Raw genomic sequence first — 14,821 nt, forward strand, 5'->3', positions numbered from 1 at the left:
CGGCGATTTATTACCACCGCACAAGGTGAGAGAGAGAGAGAGAGAGAGAGAGAGACAAAGACAGCCGGACAGATAGCGAGCGTGAGAGAGGCATATTGAAGCTCGTTAGCTTGTGTGCTTCCACTGAGACCAGCTACTGTAAATGGAATCCAATACCTCATCTCAATAGCTATGAGCACACACACACACACACACACACACACACACACACACTCAATGCAACATAATGGTCATTGACATCTGCACATTCAGCCCATTGATGAATACGCTATTGCTGGCTCTTTCCCCCCCCCAACCCAAAATGATATCACCACTACTTTATAGCCACTTTTATTTATGTGTTTTGAGACACTCACCCTCCATGGTGGTTTTATCAGCTCTTCACTCAATGTAGGTCTCATGCACAAGAAGAGAAACTGAAGCCACCCTGCTAGCCTTCCTCAGTAGAGCAGGTAATTACGATGAGGTGGGCCAGGAACTTTCACAGCATTAAACTAATTGCAGGAAATTGCACTGTTCTCTTTTAAAGGTGCAGACACAGAGACGCCGGCGAGGACGCATCTGGACGCACCGGACTACTGAACGCTCCAGCAGGTGGGTGACGTACTTATGAGTACAAGCTCTCTCAATTTACAGCTAAACAGTTCGCTAAAGTATGTTTCTGAAAACATTTGAGGCGTAAAATAGGCGATGCGGTAACAGAATCTTGAGTCATATTTGATCAGCACTGCCTGGTTTGATCTGGATTGCGTGAGCGGGCTGCATTGCGACCTCATTTGCATGAAGTTAAGGTTGAGTCGTGATTATTGGAATTCAGATACGGTGGTTGGTCCGTCAACTCGCCGTGCTGTATCCGTCACGCACTGCGAGGCTGGATATCCTGCTCTGTCAACATGTCCTGTCTGATAATGACAAAGTGGGTGTTCTCAACTGCCTAAAAAGTTTAATTCCTTTGTATTTTTGTGCATAGCATGATTGAAATTACAATTATATAGCAATTTTAGCTTTTTTTTTTCCATTTCGCTGCCAGAAAAACAAGACCGTAGATGTGTTTTGCTTTGTTTTCCAAGCTAATCAGGGTCAGATCAGCAGACGCAGTGTAAAACCAATAAGATTTAGCGAGGAAAAGGAAAAATAAAATGTATGTCACGGAAAATATTCTAGCAATTGAATGTGCTTGTTAAATGTGAATGATCAGTGAACATTCACTTCAAGACGTTATTGATTGTTTTTCACTGAATGCTAATTGTTTCTGGCATCATGACGCAATGCAAACTGCAAATGTTTCTGAACATGTGTGTGTGTGTGCATCCTAACAAGTTTATTGATGGATTCTGTTGGAATGAGATCAATGTCTGTATCTTTGTGCAGAAACCAATGAGCACTAACTAGCTCACTTTGGCAAACGACTGGTCTTGGCTGTAAATTCCCAGTAAATGGGATTGATATTGCTTTGATAGAGATTGATATCAATATTTGGCTGCATGTGATGATTGACTCGGTGTAGTTTCAGGATCACAGGGAGAACAGAAAGTTATATACCAGCTGCCATCTGTCAAAATGAACGTATGTGTGCAGAAAGAGTGTGTGTGCGAGTGTGTACACATCATATATCACATGAGGGCAGCTGTGTGCAGAACATGGTATCTGCAGGATGAAGGGATGCCATGTTTTGTTGTAATAAACTCTCAGGATCACACACACACACACACAAATACACAAAAAAATCTACAGGGGTTTGACTCCTTTCACAGCTGCAGTAGAAGTGATACTCAGGTTTATGAATTGGCACAAGAGTCATCCCAATCATCATAAGTAGAACGAGGGAGAGGGAAGGTTATAACTCATTACCTGAAAACGTTCTGCCAAATACTTATATCATATACAAACTACATGCTTGAAAGGGACACTTGGCATATTTTAAAGGGCACATTCAATGTACCAGTCATCAGAGTTACTATTTAGCCTGTGAAAAGAGTCGTATAACGCCGTCACTGACTCTGAATGGAACTTTTTTTCAAGTCTGAGAAAATGACCCCGGTATTGTCGTCAGGGTTATATCTGCTCGGGCTCGTCGACTTCAACGGAAAACCTGTGTAACAAGCTGAGTTTGAGTTTGAAAAGCGTCATTATTTAACAGGCGAGTAAGGTCTAAGCTGTTGAATAGCATTATGGGAAGTGTAGGATCAAGCAATTTGATAGCTGACCCAAGCTAAAAGTCAGGATTTATAGGAAGCAGGTGTATCTTTTCCTTATGAAAGTGAAATACTGAATCGCTGGAGCACTCTTTCATTCAATGGGGAATCATTCATTCATTCTTAAAATCCCACTCCTTTCCATCTTTTTCCTTCAGTTGGATGTTTGAGCTTCACTGTACAGAATGATTTCTATACAGAGTTTGACACCAGAAGGCTGTTTTCACATTCATCTGCTGAAAGTGGAAAGTTTCTCTGAGCTCATTGAAAATCTGATTTTAAGGGTCTGTGAGTGTGATTTGTGACATCATAAATAGTTTGGTTGCCAATCGTGGTCCAGTCTGCAACTCAAACGAGTGTGATGTGGAAACTCGAAGCCTCCAGTTCACAAACACTGAGACTGGACTTCACAGTGAAGTAGGAGCAGCAGTTCAACTTTTTAAATGAACAATATTTACATATTCATAAAATCTGTCATTTTTAACGAGGAAGAAGTAGATGTAATTTTAAGGATTTTAACAAGTTAAAGTAGAGTGTTTTATATACATCTTAAAACATGATGTAAAGGGGATCTTTAACCATTTGGTACAGAACATTAGGTTTGTTTTGGCTCTGCTCTATGAATCAAATTATATGTCTTATGCAAAATGAGTCTAATGCAGTCTAATTAGAGTCGTGATTAACATAAATTTATATAAAATGCGAGTTGCACTAGTGTGGAAAGTGGTTGGTAGTGATGTAAATTACATAATTTGTAGTAAATGGAATAAAACAAGTAAAACCTTCTTACAACTTTAAAGAAAATAGTTAATACAGCAATGTTTTAAATGAAACTCCTAAGCTGCCACAAATATCTGAGAGATATGTTTAATATTCTTCATGGATAACAAGATCAGTCCGTGATTCTTGAATGTACACATACATACAAACCCACAAAATATTCCCGACCAGAAGTGCAGCAAAGAGATTTCAAGTGTTTGATCTTTGATTGCAAAACACAGAAGAGTTTCTGCGGGCTCCCACACGCACACTCACAACCAGGTCTTCTCTACTATATTGAAAACAATTCACCTCACAACCTCCCACCTACTCACACAAACAAAAAACACACACCTACACACACACATCTTACCAGCCAAAGTGTTAAATTTGGTTGTCAGAAAAGCCCATAAGGCACGCAACTTCTCGCACCCTTTCGGTGTGCCTCTTCGGGTTTTGCACCGAATTGTGACACCGTATAACTAAAACTGACTTCCGCAGATTGCAGAGATAAGGTGTCAAGGAAAAGGCGGAAACTTCCAGACTCTCTGACACAAATCAGAGGAGGACTGGGCTGTCTGGAGCAGCAGAATCAGAGGTGCAGTAAATATACCTGAAGGTTCCTCAGAGGTCTCTGGATGACTGATTTAGACACATCTGAGGAGGTGACTCAAAGAGTGAAGGTGTGACTGTCCTTCCTCACATCGCCAACCATCTCAAACTTCTGAAGAAGGAGCTCCTTTTTTTTACTAGATGTGGCTCTAGATTGAGCCATTCTGCTATAATGAGAGTGCTAAAATAAAGCCTTTATTTTATGGTTAATATACAGAACATCTTTGATCTTTTGCATGAAATCCCAGAGTTAACTGCAATTTGTGTGGCTTTAACTAGCAAACGTTTAAAGCCCCAGAAGTGATGATGGAGTGTGTGTATGGCTGCATTTCTTTGTGCAGTATGTGTGGAAAAAGTCAACAAGAGTGTGTTTGCTTCCCTGGGGGTGTGTGGTGTGTGTGAGTCCATGAGAGAAACTGGATTGTTGTCATGACACAGCCTTAACCTTAACCCCTTCGAGAAGCATTTCCTGCTGGGTGATGTTCTGGGTGTGTGACACTTCATTGAACCATATATAATATGAATGAATAGTATACAGAGCCCATACTATACTGACTTTTACTGATGATAGCATCCAACAGGACAAGGAACACTGACGGAGATCTGATCACTTGGGTGGTGAAGTCTGGTGATATTCTTTATATTTCTTACTGTCAATAAATCTCATGAAAAAACAAAACCAGCAATCTACAATAAATTGATCCTACTAACAAGTATAGTCTCTGTATCCAAAACCTGATATATCTCATTCATTTTTGCCATAAAACTATTAAAAATCACATCAATGAGCCAAATTGTTGTGCTGTACCATTAACACAACCACTGTAGTTTATTTTGACTCGATCCCATATATGCAGTGCTGCCCTGCTGACTTAAATATGCATCCAATCTGTGGCTGAAAATAGTTCCCAACAGATGCACTGTTTACTGATCTGTTTTAAAAAGATTTAAAGGTCCAATGTGTAAGATTTAGAGGCATCTAGTGGAACGGACTTTGCAGAAATTGAATATTATATTCATAAGTATGTTTTAATGAGTGTATAATCACCTGAAAATAAGAATCAGTGTGTGTTTGTTACCTTAGAATGAGCCCTTTATATCTACATAGGAGCAGGTCCCCTTCTACGGAGCCCGCCATGTTGCACCGCCATGTTTCTACAGTAGCCCAGAACGGACAAACCAAACACTGGCTCTAGAGAGGGTCTTTTGCATTTTTTCAAGAGTTTTGCAGCCACCGTAGACGCTTGGAAGAGGAGGGGGGACGGGACGGGTATTCAGTTGCTTGCAATCTGCAACCTCACCACTAGATGCCACTAAATCCTACACACTGCACCTTTAAATCTTCAGTAGGAACAAATTGGCTTGGGGCCAGGTGTCACAGTACTTAGAGGCAGACTAATAAATTGTTGGCTTTGGTCTTCTCTGGGGATTAGTTGACAATAAGAAAAATATAGAACATTGCCAGCCTCCTGTTTTCACTTATTTGGAGGAGAAAACAAAGGTTAATGTCATAATTATTCACAGATCTACTGTACTTAATGTTGTTCCACAGCACACAGCTTCTCAATGAGATAACCAAAGTCAGATGCAGTCATTTTGGGTTTCACCTTAAAATAAGTGGTTAATAATCTTGCTACTCTGAATATCTCGTATGTTTTGTCCGATTGGACTGTGTTGTAACAGCGTCGCTGCATCTCAAGGGTTAAATGTTATCATAACCATTCAACTGATGGCTAAAACCATAAAAATAAGGCTGGTTGTTAAAAATACTTACTTTTCCTGTAAATTTTAGATCGATGGCTTGTTCTGCTTCACCTGCTTCATGACTGAACGTCACATCTGAAAGACGCTCGTTTAAGAAAACAACTGCAAAACACACAAACATGGACTCAGTTATTCCCAGCGCGATTCGGAAAGCACATCTTTTTAATATAATTACAAATTACTGTAGGGATGCCACACAAGCCCAGCGGTGGAACATGACTCACTCATTGCTTACTAGCGTGTTGCTATTAGCCTTTTGAACCTGTGGGTCAGGCGGGAGAATTGTCTGGTATACAGACACACACACTCACCAACATGTGCGCATACTGTCACACCGTCTGTTTCTTTCACACATGACTTTCGTTCTGTTTGGATAAGCCGCTTCCTCACACACACGACAGAACTTGTTTACTTATGCATTCATATATTCAAAACTCCTTGTTTGTTTTCATCCGATGATGTTGTCCTGGAGGCCCGATTGTACCGGTACCTTTAAGAAGGTCCCTTTTACGCTCTATAATCCCGCTACATATAAACACATGTGAAAAGCCTCTTTTCACATTCGCAGTACAAAACAAATGATATGCATCTGTGTTTTTACATTCGCTGAAACTAATTAAGGAAATTGGAAGTGAGTAGAGGCTGCCCAAAAGCTTTATAAATGTAAAGCTGTGTTTTTTCTAAATTTGAGCAGAGAAGCTGCTGCGGGACAAAATGTAAATCTGCTGTTACGTTTTATAAAAAGGATTAGATGAGGTCAATTTGAGGCTCTTTGACAGAATAATCAAAATTAATGCAGGGAATCATGCCAGCTCTGGTCCTTTAGGGTGAAGGACTTTTGTTTTTATTTTATTATAGTTTATACAAGCAGGGTTTTTTTAAAGGAATAATGCATCAGTACATATTAGGATTGACACAGTATTTTATATGCAGCGCGAATGTCAGAGGGACACTTCTTCATGCTGCTTGCTGCAGGAGCCGCTGCTGCATAATTAAAGTCTAGCGGTGACAGAAACACCCACAGTGCTGCTCCCCTCAGCGCTGCTGGATTCATCATCCACCTCCGCTAAAGGTTAGCAAAATGATACCAAACCTGTAGTCAAAGATTCACTGATGAAGCAGCGTGTACAACATATGCTCAGAGCGCTACAGAACAGTCAGTTTACTGTATGTCACCAGCTCAGTATTAGCGCTGCTTTCTAATGAATCATGGGTATAAAACAGCAGAGGTGAAAGATGTGTAGTCATAATAAGGAAATGACAGTTTGCTTTTCTTTTGCATATGCCTATTTGAGGCTGCACTTGTTATTCTGATCATATAAAGTAAAACTCAGCGGCAGCACTGTTGTTTGTTGTGTGTGAGTGTTTGAGAGTAAATCTGAAGTACTGTTTGTTGGCAGTTGCAGTTGGTCGTTATGGAAACGATGCGCACACAGCATCTTATCTTTTTGATAAAACTCTTATGTGGCTTTTATAAAATAGTAATGCTCCAAGGGAATGTGTAAGCTTTTATTTGTTTATTCATTGAAACATCACTGAAGTTATTTGAGTCAAACCTGCAGCATTTTGCAGAATTTCACCGATTAGCCCAAAGGAGATTTACACATATATGTCTGCAGATAGAAAAGACTGCTTAACACTATGTATAGGATGCAGCTGTTTGGATGCTGACTCAAAAACGCCTACACGATCCACGTCTGGAGCAGAACCTTTGCAGGAAAAAGCGTCTGAGAGTCTTGAGTCATCGGGTGGAAGGAGAAGCTGGGCGGTCTGCGAGATGAGTGAGTTTATGAATGAGAGAAAGTGTCAGAAACTGATGCTCACACATTGAGAGTAGGAAGAATAAGATGAGTGCGGCGTTATAAATGCGTCTCAGTTGTGAGCATGTGACGGGACGTTCGCAGCCACATATTTTATGGAGAAATTATTATGATGCAGAGAATAATTTAATTCGAGTGAACAAAAATTTCTTCTGCGCTCGATAAATAATTTTGCCTGTTTGCTTTTATCCACATAAGCACTCAATAACCTTCAGTTTTAGTCATTCTGTCTGCATATTTACTCAGCCTGAGTGTCATAATGTGACACAATTTCAGTCACTCGGAGAATGAGCTAATTAGGTTATTCCTTTGTTTGAATAAAATGATTTTTTGCGAGACGATCGTTTATCTACAAACGATAATTCATTTTGCCCAAAATATCCCATCACACACTAAGAACTGAGACAGAAATATGTGACTCCATGAATGAGAAGACAGAGAGACCCTGGAGTAAATATAGACTCAGTATCATCTTTGCAGTTAAGTAATATAATCCATATCAAAATATTAATATCCAGTCAGCCAAATTCATTTCAAAAGGGTCCTCTGAGTATCTGCTGCTGTTCAGTCTCTCAACCAATAAAGTGCAAGGACTGCCAGGTGTTTATAGATCATCCCAGAGGGGGAATGCATCATCTGTAGGGAACAACATGTTCAATGCTGCATCGCTTACGATCCCTCTTATAGGCTGACAAAATATAGATGTGTCAATACGAATATGTGCTGATAAAGCACTTTATATCGATGTTTGTATCTAATACAAACAAAGCAGGTTATGCAGCTCCTTTATATCATACAAAGTAAAACATTGAACTTGTTCCTGTTTGTTTATTACTATGGGCAATGCGGAAAAGCTGTATTTATATACATGTATGTACATGTAGCACATGACACATCATTGTGAAATAAGTTATTGTGCAATGGTAGAACAATAAAGGTTGTTTCTCAGGCTGCATAAGGGGACAAAGACCTCCACCAATCAAAGTCAGTCTGCAGCCTGAGAGGTGAAACCCAGTGGAAAACAGCAGAGAAGGACTTGCTGCCAATCTAAAGCTTAGAGTGGATATATCATGCACATTTCCAGGTCTATATTTATATTCTGTGGCTCTACTGGAATATCTTTGCATGAAGCCTCAAGGCCAGCGTCCAATGAGCCCACTCAGTTCTGACTGGCCAGCTGCCCCTCTGCAGACTTCCAGCACTACTGGAGGCTATGTAAACACACAGTAATAGTCAGATTTACCTGTGCTTTTGACTTGCAGAGAGCATTTAACATACATTCACCTCAAGGTTTGGACTTTTGACTATGTTTAACACAGACATCCGACATCATAACAGTATAAAAATAAGAGAAAATGGCAAAAGGATGACATTTAACATAGCTGTGAACTCACAGTAATAATTGAAGGCAACCCAGATGAACAATTCAGCATTTTTACCAACTGCTGTGCTAAAAAAAAAATGAGGGAAAAACACCATTTTTAAAAGTGAAGAGGATATTTCCCTCCTGTCTCCAGTGTAAATTACACCCTTGGCTTTGGGTGAATGTCTAAAAATGCAAATATAAAAAAAGTTTATGCACCTAACTTATGCCTCTTTTGGCAAAGCACAGCACAGACCTGAAAAGTTTGCTACAAAATATGGAAATGCCTGATGGAAAAGTCATTTTAAATGCAGTTTAACAGCTTCAATATATGCCCCCCCCCCCCCAAAAAAAAACCCTGCTGTGTCTTCTCCAGTCCAAACAAAGTCAAACAATAACATTTCATTATTCATCCCTGCACAGCGTACCATTTTCCTCGGTCAAACTGTGCTTTCTAGTACCATATTCTTCTATATTGTCTTTAGGTTAAATTATCTGGATCTTGGCCATTACTTATTCCCCCCCCAGGTAGGAAAAAGGAGAAGAACTGTTAAAAAGTTTAGCTTTAACAAGGATGCCCTGTCCTTGACTGTCACCGTAAAGTGATCGCTCCACTTTCTTCTCCCTCCAATTAGTCTGAGTGTTCTTCTTCAGCTCTGGACATGGAAGAAAATTTATCTCTCCACTTGTCACAGTGTACTAGTTGTTAGTGGGGAACAGGGACATGCGGAGGGTGTCCATTTATATACTTAATGGATAAATGTGCATTACTGCTTCACCCGTATTATTTTAAATACAGTATGACTGTCATATGGAAACCTTGGGACCTCATTTTGGTTATTCTTATGTTTAATTCAGTGTTTTTCTGAATTTCTGCTGCATTTTTTTCTCCATTCAGGATAAATTAAAGATAGAGAGGAGATATTACGGATGATGTATAGAGTAGAATCAGGTAAATGCAGTGTAAGTGCAAGTGGGACCTCTGCTGCACTGGAAGAAATGATATTTCTGCAACTTCTTCATCTGTATATTGAGAGGCTATTTGTAGGCAATGCAGTTCCTCAGAGCCGAATATATCTGAGAGGGTCATGCTCACTTTTTTTTCTTAAGTGAGGCCCAAATGAGCATCGTCTCGCACCCTGGGACATACAGCTCATTAAAGGGTACAGCATATGATAAGCAATTGTCACAGGACTTATTAAAAAAATAAGTACAGTGTAACTCTTGTCCCATTTTTTATGCTGTTTTTTTTTTATCAGAAAAGATGGAGTGGTGGTGGAAAGAGTACTGATTAGTGTACTGAAATGAATTAATTGAAAGTTCACGAAGCGTAGAAAATACAAAAGACAGAATCAGTGAGGAGAAAAAGCTACAGTGGAGTTAAAACTTACAGCATGTAGGGAGAATTTATAGATGGTTCTTACTCTTAGTGAAAAGTCAATCTCAACTTTTACTCGGGTATTTTTGACCCATGATTCTTTCTGTGTCAGTAAGTTATTGGCGTTGCCATTATTTAAGTAGATAGCCGTTCTTAAAGTCTTGTACTTTACTGGCTGTTTGCAATGTTTCCACAAGACCATCTCTCTTTCTAGTGCCCATCACCGTTATGGCACGATTCATAATGTTTCTGGAATGCTACAAATAGTTTTGGTATGCAACACATAGCTTCTAGTGTGCATTTGACAATTACTACTAAGAACCAGATAGTTTCTAATGAACACTAGATACTTTTGGTATGCGGCCAAGTTTCTTTTCTGTTGTTCACATAGATTTGTTTGTTTCTGCTGCACAGTAGACAGTTTTCAGTGGAAACCAGAAACATTTTTGATGGGACCAGATAATTTGTTTCACACCATATGCAGCAGTTTTGAATTCACACCAGATAGCTTTTGTATGCATTACTCTATTTTGCTGTAGGTAGTTCCTAGTATGCACCAAATACCCTCTATTGTGCACCGGTGAGTTTCTACTGTATAGCACGTAGTTTTTAGTTTGTATTTGATGGTATGCATCAGATATGTTTTGGTAAGCATTAGATAGTTAGATAATACATGCAGAAATCTGTTGTGTGAGGCACCTGGTGGCCTGTGCATTACTGCACCAACTTTGAGCTGCAGTGTCTCCAGTTCGCACCAGCTGACAACTTTTACGTTCAGCTTTCTAATAAAAAGGCATAAAACACAATGACAGAAAAGTCACTTTTTCAGCTCCAAACAGAGGAAGTTCTCCTTTGACAGAGATAAGATATGAGGAATGATATCAAATTGATATCAGTACAACAAGCAATCAGTGAAACAATTCCTGTGTTACACTGCATTGTGGCCTCTCTGCTTCCTTTCACTGAAGCTGCTCTTTTTTTCTTTTTTTTTTTGCTGGCTTCACTGACCAGCAGGTCAGTTTAATTTATTGTTCCATCAAGTCACAGATTAGCCTGCAATGCCGCCAATGAAACAGTGTGTTGAGGCCTCCTCATTGTGCATGCTGTGTGTATTTCGATGTGTACCACACAGCGCCTGCAATGTGGAGGCTGAGACATGCAGAGACGTCTCCACACACACACACACACACACACACACACATCTGCCACATGTATGTTATGCTTTCAGGCGCAAAAAAAATTAGAGACTGTGGTAATTAGTTGCACACATACTGTATTTACATGCATCTGCAGACACACACTTGCAATGATCTGATAACATTTGGTCCACAACAGCGTCGTTTTACATAAAGAACTGCTCATACACATATAAAATCCCAAAGGCACACACAGTAATAAGCCCCCTACAGATTGTCATGTTGACTGAATACAGAGCATCAGCAGCTTCACATGACTTCCCCAGTGAGTCAAGTGACTTTTACTTTGTCTATAGGTCACCGTTCTGTTCCTCTCCACATGCAATCTATTTATACAAGTGGGTGGTCACAGTGACAGGCCCGTTCCTCTGTGGCAATGCAGAAAACTGAAGCTATGTGGTGGTGACGCTTATTATCTACCGCAGCACTTCTGCATTGCGGTGACACCATGGAGCTTCTAGCAGCATAATGACCTGTGTAAGATCCCAGTTAGTGCTACACAGATGACAAGCTATACAAAGCTAACGTTCTGTTGAGGTTAATGAAGAAAAAAAACCAACAACAACACATCATCCTATGTAGCGTAAACTTCAAATTATGCTTCCAATTTGATGCCTGAACCCACTGCATGGGTTGTTAATGCAGCCTGCCATAAAATTCGCCAACTCATCTGTAAACTATTGCTTGATGTCACATTTAGGGAACAACTTGCCATTCTGCAAAAATGTTTCTTTTCCCAATTAGCTCAAATGCTAATGTAGCATTCCCTCTGATGAAGGTGAGTGCTTCGCCTCAGCGGCCGCCGTTGCATTACCTTCCCAGTTTTTCTAATTTTACCTCCATGTCTGCCATCCTTAGTTCCACTTGCACAGCCAACCCTGGCCGTTCAATCAGGTGGATGCTAATTAGCTTAGTGTTGGGCTAGCCAATCCCACGGGGAGGGCGACAGGGTAATTAGCTCGTGGCTAATAGGCGTAACAATGGCCCCGGGGAGGCAGAGTGGAGACCTGCGGTCGGTTACAGACAGTTGTGTGTCTCCGGTGGCTCTTGCTATGATATTGTCAGAGTATATGAGAGGATGTATTAAAGAAAAAGGGGCGGCAGGAGGGAGGAAATAAAGAGGAGAGTGGAGGATAAGAGCTGGAAGGAATGGGGAGATTGAAAGAAAGAAAAAAAACAGTTAAAAGGAAAAGTTAGAAGGAGGATTCGGTGCAGATAGACGGGATAATGAGGGAGTAGCCGCTTCTCAACTTGAAGATTCTGGTTCAAGTTCAAATGCTGTTAAGAATTTGCCTTGATAAAGTGTCCATAAGCAAGATCAACTCACAACAGGCTTGCTGCTGTGTAGCTGCAGATATTAAGAAAGGAAGCATATTTCCCTGCAGGGATACATAAACTTATATGAAAATCTTCAAAATTAGCCTCATAATTGGGTTGCCTGTTGACTCCTCCAACTCTGACAGCAGAGCATGTCTGTGGGCCTCCAGAGTTAAAGAAAACTTTTTTAATAAAACTGCACATGCTTCACGTTGCTGGTCTTAATGTAACAGCTAGAGGCACCGCGGGTACGTCTCCTGAAAGCAAAACCTGCTGAGAGTCGCTAGCTAAAATTCTAATAGGAGGAACACGATGTGCTCGGTGCATGTTGTTATATTTTGGTGTTCGCAGTGGTTTCCAGTAGGATGATGTCACTCTCAAGACATTGAAAGCCTTACTTTCCCAAACTCAATGGAGAATTCAACATGCCATCCAAATGACTGATCTCTAGTCTGAATAGGATTCATTTTTGCAATTAAATAGACAGTTTTGGAGGTTTGCAAAGGGAATGAAAGCATGTGGGCGGGAAAATGTATAGCTTGGTATGATAAGAGGACTGATAAAAGCTACTGATGAGTAGGAAGAAGCTGTTAGAGAGGGAAAGGCGTTGCTAAAGTGGCAGCCAGGCTGATTTTGTGTCCATGAAAAGCAAACTGACATAATGTATTCTGCATGGAGGACTGACATATTGGTGGATGACACTCTCAGTATTTTTACATTTATCAGAAATCATTTTGATGTTTCTTCTTGTAATACACCACACACACACACAAATATCCATCGAATACTCTTTGGAGAGACCAAAGGTTGTTCATTCTGTGCCTGAACCTGAAACAAACCTCATCCATTTAATCTTGTTATGTCTGGCAGTTCTCAGGTGTGTTGTCATGTTACTTGTACAGAGAGAGAGAGGAAGCGAGGTAGAGATAAGTAAGAGAGAGAGAGAGAAGAGAAGAGAAAACAGGTTGGGGACTCACTCACTTAGTCATTTTAGCTCGGGGCAATCCAAACTTGGCCTTTTGTAACGAGTTCACACACATCTCTCGCCTACACACTCACTGCCTACAGGCATGCACGTACACATAAACACACACATCAAAACACACATTAAAAAAAAACGCAAATGCAAATGTGCATTTGTGCCCAAGACACACACACACACACACACACACACACACACACACACACACACACACACACACACACATACACACATTCATTATTCAGAAAAGGCTGATCCAGGTTGTGGAAATACTCTTGCACCGGTCCAACCCACGCTCCATTTAACATATCTGAATGAGTTATTGGTTGTGTAAATGGACATCGAAGTCACCTTTTAAACAGACTGTGGACAATGTTTCACAGAGGGGGGGGGACGCACTACATTACACACAGCTTCGCCGCCTGTTAGACTTCATTAGAAGTACAACCCCAAAATCAGACATCATGTCAGCTCTTGTTCCGTGTTCCTGCGTCTTTTAAAATATGACTTTAAAGGCGTCGGTGTGCTTTAACTGAAGTGCTTGTCGGATGGTCGAACAGCATCTGAAAATCCCTCCTCTTATTCCTTTCTGACATCATAATGTGTCTGACATTTCCTGTTACTTTCCAAAAAGGACTTTACATTGAGATTGGCCAGATGTGCGGAGGTTGGGAAAGAAGCCAGGATTTTTCATTTTTCACACTATTACCTCTGTCATTTTTCATGTGTATGTGTGTGCACAATACCAGGAATGCCTTAAAGGACAAACTGTCTGAAAGTGTACGCCGTTATCCCCAGTTGAACTCACGCCTCTGTGCGACAGCAGGCTTTTCACCCTGCCTTCGAGTGTGGCCCTTTTCAGAACAGTTATAAGCACTTTTGCGCTAAGATGTGGTAGGATAACTCATACAGACCAGCTCTTTTTCCTGACATGGTGACAATTTAATGAATTTCACTTTTTAATAGGATTATAAATGTGTGTAAAGTAGAAAATGTATATCATGCAGATACAAGACAGTTCCTGATGCATATCCTTAATTAAAACATATGCTTATGTTCACTTTTTTGTTTTTCCTGCAGTCAAAAGGCATTGAGCAATGCAACCGGAGCTTGAAAACTTGATTATAAATAATTGCGGTTCTGATGGTAATTCATCTAATTAATTCATGTATATGCTGCTTTTCATTCAAATAATGATTTGCAGCTTTGTAGAGCAGTTGGAGTGTTTCTAATCAGCTTCATTATTTCTTTTTAAGAGCCAATTAAGAACCACATCTTGCAGTTCTTCCACATTGGCTTCATTATTCATCCATTTCATATTGTATATATTATCTCACTGCGTTTCATTGCTTTTCAAATTTGTATGTTTATAATTTGGAAACTCGTGATGACAGTGCAGCTTTTACGAAGCTCGGAGAAACAACAGTCTGAATTT

At 40.3% G+C, this 14,821-nt stretch overlaps 1 protein-coding gene across 4 annotated transcripts in view; it reads left to right on the forward strand.

Moving 5' to 3' along the window:
• Nucleotides 1–14,821, forward strand: part of htr2cl1 (5-hydroxytryptamine (serotonin) receptor 2C, G protein-coupled-like 1) — a 159,398-nt gene that overhangs the window by 35,176 nt on the left and 109,401 nt on the right. For all 4 annotated transcript variants that reach the window (XM_044342408.1, XM_044342406.1, XM_044342410.1 and 1 more), the window contains exon 2: nt 530–594. The gene's annotated coding sequence lies outside the window, so the exon portion shown is untranslated. The remainder of the gene's footprint in view (nt 1–529; nt 595–14,821) is intronic.

Source organism: Thunnus albacares, chromosome 22 (assembly GCF_914725855.1).
Source record: "Thunnus albacares chromosome 22, fThuAlb1.1, whole genome shotgun sequence".
Classification (NCBI taxonomy): domain Eukaryota; kingdom Metazoa; phylum Chordata; class Actinopteri; order Scombriformes; family Scombridae; genus Thunnus; species Thunnus albacares.